At 43.0% G+C, this 17,340-nt stretch overlaps 1 protein-coding gene across 10 annotated transcripts in view; it reads right to left on the bottom strand.

Annotated features, from left to right (window-relative positions):
• Positions 1–17,340, bottom strand: part of PTPRM (protein tyrosine phosphatase receptor type M) — an 801,682-nt gene that overhangs the window by 759,734 nt on the left and 24,608 nt on the right. The gene's annotated exons all lie outside the window — the stretch shown is intronic.

Raw genomic sequence — 17,340 nt, 5'->3', positions numbered from 1 at the left:
AGTTTTCCAGATGTTGCTGGAGTTGCTCTCTTTGCTTCTTACATCTGTTCTAATTGGGAGAGGCTACTCTTTAATCAGACTGCCCCCAGCTCCCACACCCCTACCCCAGTTTCCCAAGAGAGTTCATCTAAAATTTCTCAAAGCTGTTTCAGGGCAGATAATTCTACTACAGTTTTTCACCTCCTCCAAGACAGCTGAAGGCAGCTCAACTCATCCCCAAATGTGCATGGCTCAAGAATGGGCCAAAAAAACTGGAAGCAGCCCTACATGGGAAGATTTGGTGCTTTGTTCCCAAGGCTTGGGCCATTAAATGGAAAATCCAAAGGAAACTGGAACTCCAAAGACCACACAACAACTTCAGTCACCTAATCAGGGATGACAAAGAGCCAGGTCCTTCCCATTTTCCTTTTAGAGACCTCAAAAGATCACGGACATTAATTCCACAGATCAGTGCGGAGTTTCAATGGGGGAAAAAATCAGATAACCAATAGAGCGGTTTCTTAATGTAATCTCACAGATCAACAAGAGTCTCTTTTACCGAGAACCCTGAAATTTTTCATTAAAATGGAATGTAAAAAATTAGTAGAAACCTTTCTTACCCTGAACAAGCTGTAATGAGATGGGTGTGATGTCAGGAGTGTGCAGAAGCATGCCAGCCTGAAATAAAACTCGAATCAGGAAAAATTACTCTTCCATTCTCCAGACTATGCCTGCCTGCTCACTGCCATTTCATCTCAGTGTTCTCATGGTCCTTCTATCCTGCCATCTCTAAAAAAGCCTACTCAGAAGCAAAGGGGATGTTCATTCCTTTGAAGCGAATCTCAGTGGATGTGATGCCTTTCTCAGGAGCTCTGGCCTTTGGATCCTCTTCTCTAATTAGGGAATGGAAGGCTTGATGGTTTCATTCATTGCTGGAACAGGTGGGAGAGAGATCCTGCAGAGCAAGAAGGTCCAAGATCCCTAAAAGGCCAGTACATGGGCAGCTGGTAAGGCTAACGAGGGCGATAAGCCAACGACTGAGCTGCACTCCTCTCCCTACTCAAGCAGTTCGGGATTAAATATCAGATGCGTTGGGCAGTAGAAAATCATGTTTGTGGTTGGCGGGGACGGGGGGGGGGGCACTGCTAGGGCATCTACAGGGCTTTGCTATATGTAGAGAGGATGACCAGCTCTCTGAGGACTGCAGGGAGAGGAATGGGCAGCTTACCTATGGCATCCAGGATTCTTATTTTAGGAAAGTGACATCTTAGCATTCAGCAGGCAGTCAGCAACTTGAAACTTCGCAGCCTAGAGGCTCTCCTAGAGAAGGCCCCACAGCCCTATCCTCTACCAGGGCAGGAGGGGGGACACTGTTGAAGGAATCTTAAGCAGGCTCCATGCCTGGCACAAAGCATGACACAGGGTTCATCTCACAACCCCGAGATCAGGACCTAAAGCCAAAATCAAGAGTCAGATGCTTAACCAACTGAGCCACCCATGTGCGCCAATCCCCTCTCCCAATATCTCTAACTGTGAGGCACGGAGAGGTTAAGTAATTTGCCTGTCATCACACAATAATTTGGGGAGCCAGCAATCTGGCTCCAGAGTGTAAGCTATGGTCTAAACCCCAAGACAGCTGCCTCTGTCAGGCGGGAAAGGCACCCGATGAGACGGCCTAGCACCCCAGAACACACCACAATTTATCTCCAGGCTCTTCCATGTGCCATGAGGAAAGAAAGGAAGCATCAGCTGCTGCGATGAGAATTTCTATAGGAAATATGTGTAAGATATCCTCATTCCTTACAGCTCTGAATCTCAGTTTCTGCATCATTACAATGGTGGGAATGGCAGCAGCTCCCCTTAGGAGCTGGTGTAAACACTTAATGAGGTAGCACCTGTACAACATTACACTGAGGGCTGGCACACACCCAGCTCCTCCTCCACCTGCCACAGGCCACTGGTCCAGTCCAAGTGGAAGATTCCAGATGGCGGTTAGGAACCCCCAAGGTTAGGCAACCAAGGGTCTGCAAGCAGCAGAAAGGGAGGTCAGTGACAGATTGGAAGTAGAATTCAGAGAGCCACCAGAGAAGCTAGCAGGTGAAGGGACCTCCAGGAGAACAGCTTCAATCTGAAGGTGGAAAAGGGAGTATGTAGAGACACCAAGGCCAAGGTCAGAAAAAATCTGCTTTGGAGGGAATCCAGGATCTGAGACCAACAAGGGAGCTTCTTAGGAATTAGAATGATAAAGGGAGGAGAACCCAAATAGCCAGTTCTTGCTTTAAACCAATAAAAACTAGCCAGATAAGTAGAGCTACCTAGCTCATCTCCGTAAGCCAGTCCTGTGAAACACCAGCACACTCCGCTAACATGTAGTAGGAGGGACTGTGTGCACACAGGATACAGAGGAAGCATAACCCTTGGGTGAACTCAACAATTCAAACCAGTCATGGGGGAAAAAAAAATACAAAATGTTTACCCTCTCTCCTGACTTTGGAAGCAGACCCCAGGACGTGAAGCACTTCACCTCCACATGAGACCTGGGGCAGGTGTAGAATGAAGAGCCATGTTCTCAAGCCCTAACCCCACCGCCCCATCTGGTGGCCACCCAAGCAAGCTCAGAGCCTGAGGCTGATCTGTGTCCTTCTGAGAAGGAGGGTGATGGATCCTGAAGCAACTATGGTAAGAGTGCCCCTTCTTTCTGGACCCAAAAAGCACCCTAAATCACCTACCTGCAGGAAACTAGGAATGGCAAGCACTGAATTCTCCAGCCTCAACACCATGGGCCAGAAGGGTCTTCTCCAAAACACCCAAAGCAGGCCACAACATCCTCGGGAGTTTTAGGGATGGTCTCAGTCTTTGGTCTAGAGAGACGGCAGGTAGCTATGCAGCAACAAGGGTAAGTAGGTAGTGAGGGTACATAGCAGGTGGCAAGGAAGCCACCCTGCAGACATGGAAGAAGGGCCCCTCACCCCCTTCTGCCTTGCTCCATCAAGAGGACAGGTAAAGGGAATGACTGCGGAGGTGGTTCTAGAAGTACTTTCTGCCCTCCTCATTTCCCAGGCCTTCCTTGCTCAACCCCAGAAACACTTGCCTGGTTCCAAATCATAGCCTCTTTCTATCTATTCTGTTTTGCTTATACTGTTAGGCTTATCCTAGGATGAGAACCAGATACTCCAACATCCCGAATAACCCCACATCATCTCTCTGTGCCCAGGTAGGCCTGGGCTGGCAACACAGCTGGCAACACAGCAGACTCCTCCCCAAATCACGACCACAGACCTCCAAGCTGATACACGAAGGCCCATACATCACAACTTATGCAAAACTGAAGCCGTCAGAAGAGGTGACATCAGAATGAGCTGGGTGTGATTAGCCTCAACATGGTCCACACAGTTCAATGCCACAAAGTAACCAAGGAACCAATCCTTAGAATAACCACCAAAATTCGGCTTGATCCAAAGTCTTGAAAAGACAAGCTGATTTTCACCTTGCCTCCCTTGTAATTCTACTGGAGATAAGAATGTTGATGTGCTATGAACGAGAACATGTTCTCTTTTCTAAAACTTTTTGCTGTGAAGCATACTACCAGAAAAAAGTACGTGGGGAGGATGGGATGGGTGACATTTTTGCTGATTTCTAAAAAAATAAAAATAAAACAAGGTGATGAATATAGCTAATTTTTGAGACATTCTCAATGAAATTTCACAGAAGCACAAACCTTTTGGCTGTATAATACTTCTTAATAGTCTAGTGAGTAAAAATGACTTAGCTGATCACATTAAAAATTCCTATGTGTTGCACTGGAAGTTTTTCTCAGTATTCCCAATTGTACCAAAGTGTCAGCCCCGAAAGAAAAAAGGCAAAAACTCTATCCTCAGGGCCTAGGAAAGCTTTAATAGAATGTAAATTGAAAACTGAAAACTGAACGTTCCAGTGTAATGTGTATTATTGAGTAATACCACTGTGAAGTATGAGAACATTAGGGCCGTTTTTATCATTCCAACCAAAACTACATTGGAAGAAATCGCATTCTTCCAACTCCAGCTGCAGGAAACCGGGCCCGCTCTCTGAGCTTGCTCTGACAGACCCATGGAAATGCACGGGGCACCAGGTGAATGGGACACCTAGGCCTCTTTGGGGGACCAAACCCTCCCCCGCTTCTATCTTCATTTACGTTACTTCTACACCATGTATTTCACAGGACGGTGATGTCAAAATAAAAGTTTAAAGTCCTTTTATTTCTTCCCCCTGAGTGCACACACTCCTTCAATATTCCTGCACCAGGGTATCACATCAATACCTCACGTTCCTGAAACAAACAGCACTTGCAAATTTCCCCCCTTCGCCCCTAAGGAGCCTATTTCAGACTAATCTGAATTGGAATGAGTATTTCCAGGTGCCACCCACTAAAAGCCAGGCACTCGGCAGGATTTGGCCACACCAGAGAATCTTGTTTTTCTAGATTCTAGCACAGATTCCACTTGAATCAGATGAGGTTGTTTTGTTTTGTTCTGCCCTATTCCGTTTCAGTTTAACAGGGCAGCGACTGCATCCAAACCCCTCCAGGAACCTTCTGCCTTACCTCCCAGCATCTGGCTTGTAGCCAGGCAGCCACCATGTCTCACTTTTAACTCTCCGGATCCTAAATCTGTCTCCTGAGGTCCCAAATTTAGCACGGAGACTCGCTCGGCATGAAAAGAATTGGAACAACTCATTTGCAACCTGGATCATTTTTCGGTCTCCCCAAGAGAGAAACAATTTTAGTAATCTCAAAAAAGAGAATAAATGGATTAGGGTCAATGCACAGTAACGACACAGATCAATACATCAACCGAAAATCACTTCTTGGAGCAGGAAAGAACTCACACCCCTGATGGAATGTGATGATTTCATTAATGATGATGTCAGCATCTGAAGTCTGTAAGGCAGCTAACCAGCGCATTATAGAGAATGGAGATGAAGGGGAAGCAAGCTCCTGCTTTAGCTATAAACAAAAGCCAACGTGTCCGATCCAAACACCCACTGGGGAGTGCTTTCTGACAGGAGCTCCCGCTGAGCTGTGCGAGTCCGAGTGCCACTCAGCCCTGGGGGATCAATGCTCCATTGTGAGCCCTCGGGCTTAGCAGAGACTCAACAGGCTACTGTGTGTTTCACAGCAAGATCCCTTCAAGGATAAAAATCACTAATTCTGAACCAGGCGAGCAGGAGGTTTGTCCATTTTAAAGCCAAAGCTACCAACGGGCCAGAGAAAGACACAGGGCTGGAGGAATAGAGAGAATGAGCAGGCCTCAAACAGACCACCCTACAGCCCAGCCGAGCACAGAGGGAGAGGGAGACAGGAGGCTCTGCCACCACGCTCTCCTTGCAGAGGGCGCCCAAATACACATTGATCTCCCAGACCCCCAGCAAGGTTAAGAGCAAACGCCAATGCCAGACAGGCAGAGGCCTGGTGGGTTTTAACAGGCAGGAACCTGAGGCAAAGGATGTTAAACAACAACCAAATCAGACATGTCCAGAAAGAAGCAAATGATTCTCCTAGGGGTGCCTGAGTGGCTTTGTAGGCTGAGTGTGTGCCTTCGCTCGGGTTAAAATCCCAGGGTCCTGGGATCGAGTTCCGCATTGAGCTTCCTGCTCAGGGTAGAGCCCACTTCTTCCTCTCCCTCTGCTGCTCCCCCTGCTTGTGCATGTTCCTGTGCGCTCGCGCGCACGCTCTCTCTCTCTCTTTCTCTGTGTTAAATAAATAAAATCTTAAAAAAAAAAAAAGATTCTCCTACAAGTGGAGGTACAAGAAGGTATTTCTGGAGTTTCGCAGTAGACCACAACAAAATAAATTCCACAGTCAAAAAAACTCCAATTATTTCTTTATCATAAAGTTAAAGGCTAATTATTAACAAAGATTATAAAAATCATTCCAAATATTTTTGTTTATTTAATATATATTTATTTAATATTTATTATTATTTATTATTTATTTATTATTTAATATTTTCATGACTTATCATCTCCTAATATTTTTCATGTCAAATATTGACATATATATTTAAACTCACTGAAGCATTAACAAGCATTTTTTTTATTCCATCAAGTTTATTTTAAGGTATCAAGGTCATAGTACAAGGGGATATGGGGTTAACTTAGTAAAAGTATCAGTTAACATTTTTGTACAGGGCTTAACAGTTTATACAGTGCTTTGTGTAGAAGCTTTGTCAGAAATTTCCCAGATGACCCAAACATCTAATCCAACAAAGCCTTTCTCCAGAGCTTCTCATTGGCTTTCTTTCGGTTTTTCCCTCCTTACTAATCCCCTCTTTAAAATCATTTTACTAGAGGTGCCTGTGTGGCTCACTCGGTTAAGTGTCTACCTTCAGCTCAGGTCATGATCTCAGGGTCCTGGGATAAAGGCCCGCATCAGGCTCCCTGCTTAGCAGGGAGCCTGCTTCTCCCTCTCCCTCTGCTGCTCCCCTTGCTTATGCTTGCTCTTCTGTCAAATAGATAAATAAAATCTTAAATAAATAAAAAAATAAAGTCCTTTTCCTGAGCAAGGCTGAAAATCAAGTTTATAGACATGAAGTAACATGCCCACGGTCTTACCACCACATTAGTGCTGACCCTAACCCTGACTGGCAGTCACCCCTCTGCAGCTCTGACAGTCTTTCCAAGCACAGACGCTGAGGGTGGCCACCAGGAGTGCCCTGCTGCTTAGGCCACCAAGGAGATAAGCAGACCTTAGCAAGTTACTGAAATGTCCCATGCAGCAGTCACCTCATCAGGAAAATAGGGAGGGTGGTGTGAGCTGCACATATCATGGTACTTAGCACACAGCAAGGGCTCAAAAACTAGGCTGTTTCTGTAATTGTCATTATTCTCTCTCCCTCAAATATGAAAAATTCTGGGCAGCAACCAGACTGCCTTAAAATTAACCAGCACAAATAGCTTATGAAATCGGTACAATGCAGCAACACGTGATCACATAGACGCTTACCTGTATGCAGTGGGTTGAGTAATGGCCACCTGAAGATAGCAAATCATAAAGCCTGGAACTCATAAACACTACCTTACTTGAAAAAAAAAAGGGGGGTCTTTTCAGATACAATTAAAGATCCTGAGTAAGAACATAATCCTGGAGTATTCAGGGTGGACCCCGAATCCAGTAACGAAAGTCCTTAAGAGAGACTTGCTGAGGAGAAGAAACAGGAGGAGAAGGCCAGGTGAAGGGGAGGCAGGGAGGGGAGCGATGTGGCTGCAAGCCAGGGACTGCCCCAGCACCAGAAGCCAGGGAAAGGGGAGGAATGGCCTGTCCCCAGGACCTCTGGAAGAAGTATGACCCTGCCGAATTCAGATAGCCACCTTGAATTCAGACCTCTGGCCTCCGGAACTGAGAGAATAAGTTTTTGTTGCTTCAAATCACCAGATCTGTGGGAATTTGTTACAGCAGTCTCAGGAAGCTAACACACCCGAGAAAATGCAGCGCTTTGTCAAGCAAGAAATAAAAAGAGGAAGAGAAATTTCCAGAGTTAGGAGTCTACCTCTTGCAGAAAATGCTCAGCGGGAGGAAAAGCTGATTGAAATGTGGATCTGAGAGCTGGGAAAGTATTTAGAAACTGTGTATTTTTGGAAAACGGGCATCTGGACACTTCAGCCAGTTTCTTCTCTTCTAAGAGGTAGGGATGTGACACCTGTTCCCTTGTAGGGTAGAACCATGTAACTCAGGAGCGGAGGCTCTGTCGATGCCAACATAGTTTTTAAGGACTCTCCTCCTGGGGACCACGGCTACTGCACCCAGATGTGCAGGCAGGCTCTGGTTTCTGGGCTGAGCTTGTTCCCAGGCAAGCAGCACTCATTGCAGATGAAGGAGCAGTTTCCTCCAAGGCAGCACCAGGAGGCCCCAGAGGGTCAAGTGCAGCTCGTGGAAGCTGCCAGCACCTGTCAGGGGATCAGGAGGAGCATCCTGGGTGCTCACAGTGAGCTCAGCCAGCCCCCCTGCCACAGGTGCTCCTCCCTGTGGCTTGTGAGGACCCAGAGGCAGGGCGGGGCCTGGCACGAACACTGCTTTAGGAACAAGGAAAGGAATTGTCCTGCAGGGAGGCTCCAAGGGGTCATGAATGTTCTGTAGCCACAGATGGCTGAGAACTGACAACATCCAAGGCAGAAACTGTATTTGCAACCAAAGTCAATTCGATTCAATGCAATCGACATTTGCAGGGCGATCAGAGGGAGTGGTGTGTTAGCTGCTGGAAATGGAAGGGAAGACAAGATTCCTGCCCTCCAGGTGTCTGGACTCAGGCGAGCCTCTGTAGGATGATAATGATAATATTAGAGGAAATCATGAAGACAATGTCTGACCTTCGCTGCAGGCTTCTCACTTAATAGTCCATGTCCTGAGTCCTACATATTTATTATTTCATTCCATCCTTGCCACAGACAGTGAGGTGGCCACTATTCTCCCCCTTTGCACTTGAGGAATCTGAGGGCCAGAGAGGTTAAGTAACTTACCCTTCATCACACAGCGAGATGGAAGAGCTGGGTTTTAAACCCAGGTGCTCGAGCTCCAGAGTCTTGCTTCTAGCCACTGTGACAAGTGTGAAGGAGGACAGGGGACTTGGCTAAAGCATATTGTGAACACAGATAAGAGGACAACTGACATCAAACCAAAGCAGGGTGTGCTATGGGTGAAAAGTATGGTACAGAGAAGTGGTGACATGAAATTAGACTTTGCAAGATGAAGAGATCACCAGGAGGGAGGTGGGGTGACTCTACACCAGAACATGGGTGAGAGAACAGGCTGGCAGGTAAATGCCAAGGGCACCTCAGGACCAGCACAGCCATCTTTCGGAGTGCCCCACGAAATGCACCAAGTGTGATGGGAAAGGAAACAAAATCAGCCTTGCACCACAAAAAGGCTTTTGCTTTCTCTCAGGGGGGCTTTACGAGCACCTAAGATGCTTTTATTAAATTCTAGATTTTCCAAGCTCCTGAATCCAAACTATTCAGCGTGGTCCAGCCCTCCCTGGTGCCTTAGCAACCCCATCCCCCACCAGATGACATCGTGAACCCTAGGGATGGAGAAACTCAGCTGTGGCAAATGGGAACATTGTAGCAATGGTCCGGGCAAAAGATGGGAGGGCCCTGACTAGACAGTGGAATTTCCATAGAGTACTTATTAAACTTGCAATTGTACAAATTGCAGAATCATTTGAGACTAAGTAGGCTTACATTAATTCTCCTAGTACAATCTATGCTCTCAATATAGCAGTTCAGCTCTTAATTACAAATCCAATCTAAGAGTAGAGCCATTTTTTATTTCAAGTTTGAATACTGCCCTGTGGCAATTAAAAATATGTACTTTAGCCATATCTCAAAACAAAGCATAATGAGTACATCTTATTTTCTAATCAAGACATTAAAGTTCCTTTTTCTTTAACAGCTCTTAATAAAAACGTACTTATAAAGCTTAGTAGTGGCTGAAGAATGACCTCCCTCAACAATAACTGAGTTAAACTCCTCCAAAATACATTGTGGCCAAGAAATTCTCAACACTTGACTGAACTACTCAAGCCACAGAAGGCCACTGGGTTTTGGAACGGCAAAATTAGAATGAGACAGAGTATTTTTATTTGGTCTGAAACCTGACAACACTTTAACATTCACAGAGTTCCAACAATTCAAGGGTTCCTACAAGGAACCTACAAAGTTTATATCCTTTGTTCCTACAAAGTTTATATCCTTTAGGAATGAGACTTTATTGCTAAGTAAGTGGGCATAAATCACAGTGAATAGGCCACTGGACCAAGAGACACACAGTTGCTTGCTTACTCTTCTATGTTGCTTTAAAACAAAACAAAAACCAAAAGATTCAGAATTGGATTCTCAGGCCAAAGAGCCATTCAACAAAAAGCAAACACTAAGATAAACAGCAATGTTTAGCAGAAAAAACCTAACATGAGGCAAAAGTTGAATAAGCAAAAAACACTTCTCCCAAGAAAGTGCTGACATCAACAATGCCATCAACACAACAAAGCTCGACAAAGTTTGGCAGCCCTGTTATAAAAGGACACAAGATTAGCACCATTTTGTATGTGCTTAAAAGATAATGTTACTTAATTCTAGAAAATTCTGAGTACCTAATTTCTCCTGCCTCACCCCAGAGAACTAAGCACTAACTTGAGCAATAGTAGATGATCCATAACACATGTATTCATGATCAGTAGACAGAATTTCATAAGTACCACACAAATTTATCTTAGCCTCCGAGCTATGCTTCGTGTTCATTCCTATGAGAATATGTATAAGTTCAAATAGAATCACAAGCACTTAACTGAATTTCAGTTCGTTAAACATAGGATCATAATTGTGGACCACACTGTTTACTAGAAGATACTACGTAGCTGTCGTTAGTAAACATATTGAGTCTTGAGAAACCAAAGGTTTTTCTGGGTAATTCTGGGCTCAGACACAAGAAATGCCAGAAAATATGTATTCTGATTAACTTCAAAAGGTTTTCGTTTATTTTAGTTTTATGTAGGCAGAATTTCTTAAAATACCAGCCTTTGTTTTATTGAAGAATCTAATGTTGTATCTAAAACTTCTCATTAATTTCAAAAGGGTGCTTTCTAGAAAGGCCATTTTTGAAAATGCAAAACATCCCATTTTGGGAAATGCACTACATTGTTACAGATTTTGAACATTTCAGTGTTCGTTAATACTAATGTGTGTTCTTTACAAATGTTCTGACACATAATCCTAAACGGCCCATATCTGGATGGTTTTAGGGAAGAATCTTTCCCCTACTGCCATATTTTTATTCTTTGTAAATGTTCGTTCTTTTTCAAATAGAGTGGTCTCTGAAATCTCTGCAGAAAATCTCATGCTTACATACATCTAAAGTAGCATTTTACAGAAAATCTGTAATACAGGCTAATACTAGAAACTTGAATTGTGCATCATCTAGGTCCACGGGACATACCCACTCTGACTGTCCTCCACTTCCTGCCTGACCAGTGCAGCCATGTAGCGGAGAACAGATTAGGAGAGGAGACCAGAAACTTGAACACAAAAAAATAACTTTCTAAGAAAACTCAGCTGACCTCTGGGTTATGACAGTGGCTAGTTCTCTGTGTCTAATTTCATTCTACTTGCCTTTTCCCACCAAAAAAAAAGAAAAAAAAAAAAGAAAAAGGCATAACTACTAATAAGAGTAAGTCAACAGTCTGCCCATTTGTGAGAAAAATTACCTCCAATTGCAACATTCAGAGGATGGATGAAGAAATTATTAACATCCACATCTGAGACAGAACAAATGGCCAAGAAAGGAAAAGACTGCTTTCTGCTAGACCACCTGGCACCTCTCCATCAGCAGCCCAAGGCCTATACCGCTGACCACAAAGCGGTTCTCCATCCCCGCTTAACCGCACATGCACACAGCTGAGTTTATATTAAGAAAATGTTGGGAATTAACAGATAAATGAAAAAAAATAGGGGAAGATGCAGTTGACCCTTTAACCACACAGGAGTTGGGGTACTGACACTGACCCCCCACGCTATTCAAAAATCATGTATAACTTTTGACTTCCCAAAAATTTAACTACTAATCACCTACTTGACCAGAAGCCTTACTGATAACATGAAGAGTCGATTAACAGATATTGTGTGTTATATGTGCTCTCTACCATATTCTTCAAGAAAGTGGGTTAGAGAAAAGAAAATGTTAATAAGAAAATCATAAGGAATAGAAAATTCATTTACAGGGGCGCCTGGGTGGCTCAGTGGGTTGAGCCTCTGCCTTCGGCTCAGATCATGATCTCAGGGTCCTGGGATCGAGCCCCGCATCTGGCTCTCTGCTCAGCAGGGAGCCTGCTTCCCCCTCTCTCTCTGCCTGCCTCTCTGCCTACTTGTGATCTCTCTCTCTCTCTGAAAAAAAAAAAAAAAAAAAGAAAATTCATTTACAGTACTGAACTGTATTCACTGAAAAATTCCACGTGTAAGTAGCCCTGCATAGTTCAAAACTGTACTGTTCAAGGGTTAACTCTACTTTGTAGAGAAAGGTAAATGATATTCCTACAAAGAATTTTAACATAACAATAAATAAGATGATGACTCCCATAGAAAAAAGCAAAGGACAAGTCAATCAATAAACACAAAGGGCCAATCCTTTTTCATTTTTTCAATACATTTCCAAGGAACACCATCTTTTATCAAACAATTTGGCAAAGACTGAAATACTTCTGGTGTGTTTTGGTTGTGTGAATAGGGATAGATTCAACCTTTCTAGAAGGCAGTTTGTCAGAAATCCATGAAAACATCTATGGTGATTATTCTATGTAAATAATAAGGCATCTGCAAAAAGTTGATGTGTGTAGAAAACTGTTAATCACAGCACAATTTAGCATTTTGTGTAACAGCCATAGCTTGGGAATAATATCCAGCTCACAAAAAAGATGCATGACAAGCATGTTCTTCTATAGCCAGGAGCATTATGCAGCCAAGGAAATATGCTATCAGATGTCTTCTTCCGTTTTAAGGATATAGAAAAGTACAGTTTAAGATCTTTTAAGATTAATTTAAGTTAAGGCCACAATTTAAGACTAAGTTAAAGAAAAAGAGAGAATTATATACATATGACTTTAATTTTTTAAAACACACACATGAATTGCACAGAAAAGAAATATATTGAAATATAGTAATAATGAAGGGCAGCATTATAAACTCTTTTCTTCTTTATATTTTTCCTGTTTTCCAAACTTGCTGTATGAAAAAAAAACATTTTTAACAAAAAAGAGTTTAAGGGAAAAGAAACTACACAATATATAAAAAGTAAAGGGCGAAGTTAACTGTAAAGAAATATTTCTACTAGAATATTCCTAGAAGATGTGAATTCAAAATATATGTCCATATTCACTTAAAAGGTTACCTACAACTACATCTTTAGTTTCCACTAAAGACATTTTAAGGTAACAGGTAAGCTACACAATGCTTTAACTTATGAAACTTATTCACTTTTTGAAGAAATGAATAGCTGACAGGTGCCACACACCATTCTAGGCATCAGGGACACAGAGTGATCACGTTTAATTAAAAACAATTAATTTAATTATAAACTAACCAACCTGCATGGCAAAAATCTTCACTGGAATGATTAAGGAGCACCCTCCTACTTAATTGGGGAGAGGACATAACACCTTCAAAAAAGCATATGGATAGAAAAAAAAAAAACCACACACAATCTAGTGGTTACCTCTAAAGTAAGAGAACTTAGGTGATTTATTGAAACTGGCAAATGGGGCCACCTGGGTGGCTCAGTGGGTTAAGGCCTCTGCCTCTGGCTCAGGTCATGATCCCAGGGTTCTGGAATCAAGCCCCACATCAGGCTCTCTGCTCAGCAGGGAGCCTGCTTCCCTATTCTTTCTCTGCCTGCCTCTCTGCCTACTTGTGATCTCTGTCAAATAGATTAATTCAAAAAAAATCTTTAAAAAAATAAATAAAACTGGCAAATGGGATTTTAAGTGAGCAACATTTAGCAGTTTTTTCTTTTACTTTTTTTTTAAATAAGCTCACCCACCTTAAGTATTAAGTTTGTTCATTTAGTCGCAACTTAGGGTTAAATATTTAGTGAAAAAGTATTCAATAACTGGAAATCTAGAAAGAAAATACAATACTTTTAAAAAGTAACTCAAAAATTAATTTATTACATCTTAATTTGCTTTGTTCACTTTTGGGTCTCCATTTCAATATCTTTAATCCTTTAAAAGTAAAAAATTGATTTTGACATTATAACACAGGAGTATTTATTCTCCTAGTCTCTATCAGACAGACAACTGGGGGAAATTCTTCTATGATGTTTTCTCTGATACATCCTCATTATGGCAACAAGAATGATCACTCCAAAAGTCACTTCTTCAAGGAAGCCTTCCCTGATTAGCTCAAACCTTCCCTATTATATAAGTTCCCAGTTTACCGAGAGACTTTCTCTGTAGCAATCATCTTGCTATGTATTTGACCTGTACTTGTTCGCCCCTCCACTGAAGTGCAAGCCCATGAGGACAAGACCAGGCCTGTTTGCTCTCCCTTTGATCCCCACCACCTAGCCCAGTATCAGCACTCGGACTAAAAAGATGGGTAAGTAAAAGTAACAGAGTTCTGCGTGTGAAAAGACTAAGAGATTGCTCATTAAAACCTAAGGATAATTAGGTCCCAAGTTTTCTCAGGAGTTAGATTAGTTTCATCAAAGAAGCACACTCCTCTCTTATTCCAGGCCAGATGGGGCACAGGCATTAAGAATCCCAGATTCGTATTCCAGATAGGGGCTGTTGTAGGGCCATGGGAAGAATACTGGATGTGGACCCCAAAGGCCAGGGTTCACATCCTGGGCTCTGCTAGTGCTAGCCATGCCAGACCTAAGTATATTTCCCTATTTCTAAAATGTGAGTGCTATTACCAATCTCAGGGGATTATTTTTCTTAGGACAGAATTAATTTTTTGAGAGAGGAAAAAAATAAAGACTGCAAAACAGTTGGAAATGTTCTATTATCATCTTGATAAGTGAAGACTAGACTGCTTTAGCCTCATGGGGCCTCAGGACAGAAGATATACACTCACCCTACCCAAATATTCACAGATAAACAGCAGAGCAGGACAAAGACCTGAATATAGGGCCAGAAGTAGTCATTACATAATCCAGGAGAAGATCTCCATCTGTTCCTGACAGCAAACATATTAAAACCCCTGATGGAGCAACATTGTTATTGAAGTCTCTCTTCCACCACTTTCTTCCACTAACGTAACCACATGAGAATGTATAAAATGTATTTGACATCCCCCCGGGGAGGGGCGGTTGTTGCAAGGCTGCCTTCTCCTAGGATGACTCTATCATGAACTGATGTTCCTTTACTTAATTACTGTCCCCCCTCCCACAAAAAGAGATGGACATTAACTAGACCACAACAGAAATCACTGCTTGATAGACATTCCCCAACACTTAAGTAGCCAATAAAAAAGCTATTCCATACTCAGGTCAATCTGTTTCACTCCTAAAGGGACCCTTGGCAGCCACTTCCTCCTCTGAGGCACATCAGGAAGGTACCGATGTTGCTTCAATTTCGATAGTTGGTGGGCATCTTCCAGAGGTTTTCCTAACAGCCGTGGTGACTGCCTGGGTACCACCTGCTCCACACGCCTCCAGGCAAAAACCATCTCTGCTACCATCATCCACGGGGCGCTCTGGGATCACAACCAAGTTCTGTCTGTGCCTAAAGAGAACCCTGGCTCCTGCCCACACATCCAGCCTGGCTGACATCCTTGGAGAAGCCATTCAGACAGTGGAAAGACCCTAGAACTCCAAGGCACTGCAACAGTACTGCTGTGCCCTTGACTGCCAAATTCAGGGCGGCAAAATGGGCTTCAAGGATGACAGTTGGGAGAAACAAGCCATTTTTTCACTCTGCAAGGTATGTATGCTGATTTCTGTCCTTGAATCAAATCCACTCTACATCATCTTTGCTCCCATAGATTTAGTTGTCTTCCCTGAATTGTTCTCAAGTTATGCCTGCAATTTGGAGGTCAAGTTGCAAAAAGGAAAGAGTACATACACTTTGCTGCTACAATGACACCAAAGCTGTTCCTGAGCAGAACATCTCCCATGACGTCACTCAGCCTGCTGACCGAGAACCTCTCGTGTAAACCAAGTTCAGAGAAGAGGAATACTATTTCCCTCTCCCTGGGATTGCCCTGCAACTTCAAACCAGCATCTAATGATGTACACAGTTTCATTCTTCCGTTGCTACTTCTCTTATCCTTTTGTGCCTCACCTCAAATAAATTTAACTGATTTTACGATTTCTTCTATACATTTGATTTTTTTTTTTTTTTTTTGCTTTTCCCAATCTAACGTGTCTGTTGCTTCCCTAACATCCCCAGGAAGTAAACTGAGCAAGAGGTGGGGGAGGTGTTATAGAGAGACAAAGTTAAGACCTAATTCTACCCTCAAGGAGCAATCAAACAAGGAAAAAAAATGAGTAAGCCTGACTGAAGAAGTTCTAGGTTCAGATCCCAGTACCACCAGCCACTGACCACCAATCCCCAGATAAGTGACACAGGTTTTCTGAATCTTGGTGTCCAAGATCTGCGACTTGCATTATGGCCTTCCTCACCAAGCAGTTAAAAGTCATCACTGGTAGAAGAGACTCAAGCAACTTACAATGCGTAAAGCACTATATCTGAATAAGCTCTTTATGTCATTAATACAGAGGTTCAAGGTTAAAGGCTTGCAGAGTAAAATTCCTGCAATGCTGTTTCCTCCAGCAGGGAATGAGTGGGCAGAAAGTGGACTTAAGTGATTGCTAATGCATTAATGACTGACATGTGGCAGCGACAATGAGACACACAGATGCAATCTGACATTAATGGAGAGATTTGCCTGTGGTCATGTACACAGTGTTGGGGGTGGGGGAGACCCACCGCCCCTTGCCTTTAACTTGGGTATGAAATCAAACGTCAGCCAAGATTAATTAGAAGCCTGGAGTTTCATTCTCCGCTGTTGATAGGAAAAGTACATTTCCATAATGTGAGGAAACATTTACGTGGGACGCAAATCTGGCTGACATTGAGGGAAGGGCTGCTTCATTGTGAATGCTGCCTGTGTGGTGCTTGTCAGGGCAATTACTTTCCGCTCAAGTGGCTTGCTTTTTAACATTTTATTATCTTAACAACAAAAAACTCTGGAAGCAATAATTATTTATTATGTTAATTCTTTAGCTTTCTTCCTGAAATTTCTGTAAGACCATTAAAAACTAGCTGTGCCCTTGAAACAAACCATGAGTTTATTAATACTCAACCAATTAAGGGGGGAAAAAGCAAAGTAACAGAACACTCCACACCAGCAATTATTAACTAAGCAGTCAGTTTGCACTTTCTTTGCCACAGATTTTATTCCAGGAAGCACCCTATATAGTCAACTGACTGAAAAATTATGTGAAATGTGTTTACATCATTACAAGGAGACGAGAATATCTGAAAGAAACAGAAGGAACTTGCCACATTTGTCTAGAAAATGTTCAAGCCCAGGTTATAATGGAAGCCATATTCCTCCCCTCCCTACCTACCCCTCACAAATATGGAAAACCACCTCAGAGCGCTCTCTTAAGTCTGAATGGAAGGCTCCAAAGCAAAGGGCAATTTTATCTTCTCAATTCAATTCCCTTTGCCTGGCATGCACCCATGCACACACTCACACACACACACACACACACACACACATCATACCACCTTCATACTTATGAATTAAACCCTTTCTTTCTAACGCATACTCCAGTCTATAAACGCCCCCATTCTGGGACCCTGTTGACTTACAAAGGTCAGGCTAATTCGCCAA

This window comes from Lutra lutra, chromosome 12 (genome assembly GCF_902655055.1).
Source record: "Lutra lutra chromosome 12, mLutLut1.2, whole genome shotgun sequence".
NCBI classification, from domain to species: domain Eukaryota; kingdom Metazoa; phylum Chordata; class Mammalia; order Carnivora; family Mustelidae; genus Lutra; species Lutra lutra.
Note: the sequence above shows the minus strand (reverse complement) of the source record. Positions and strands in the feature narration are given on the sequence as shown.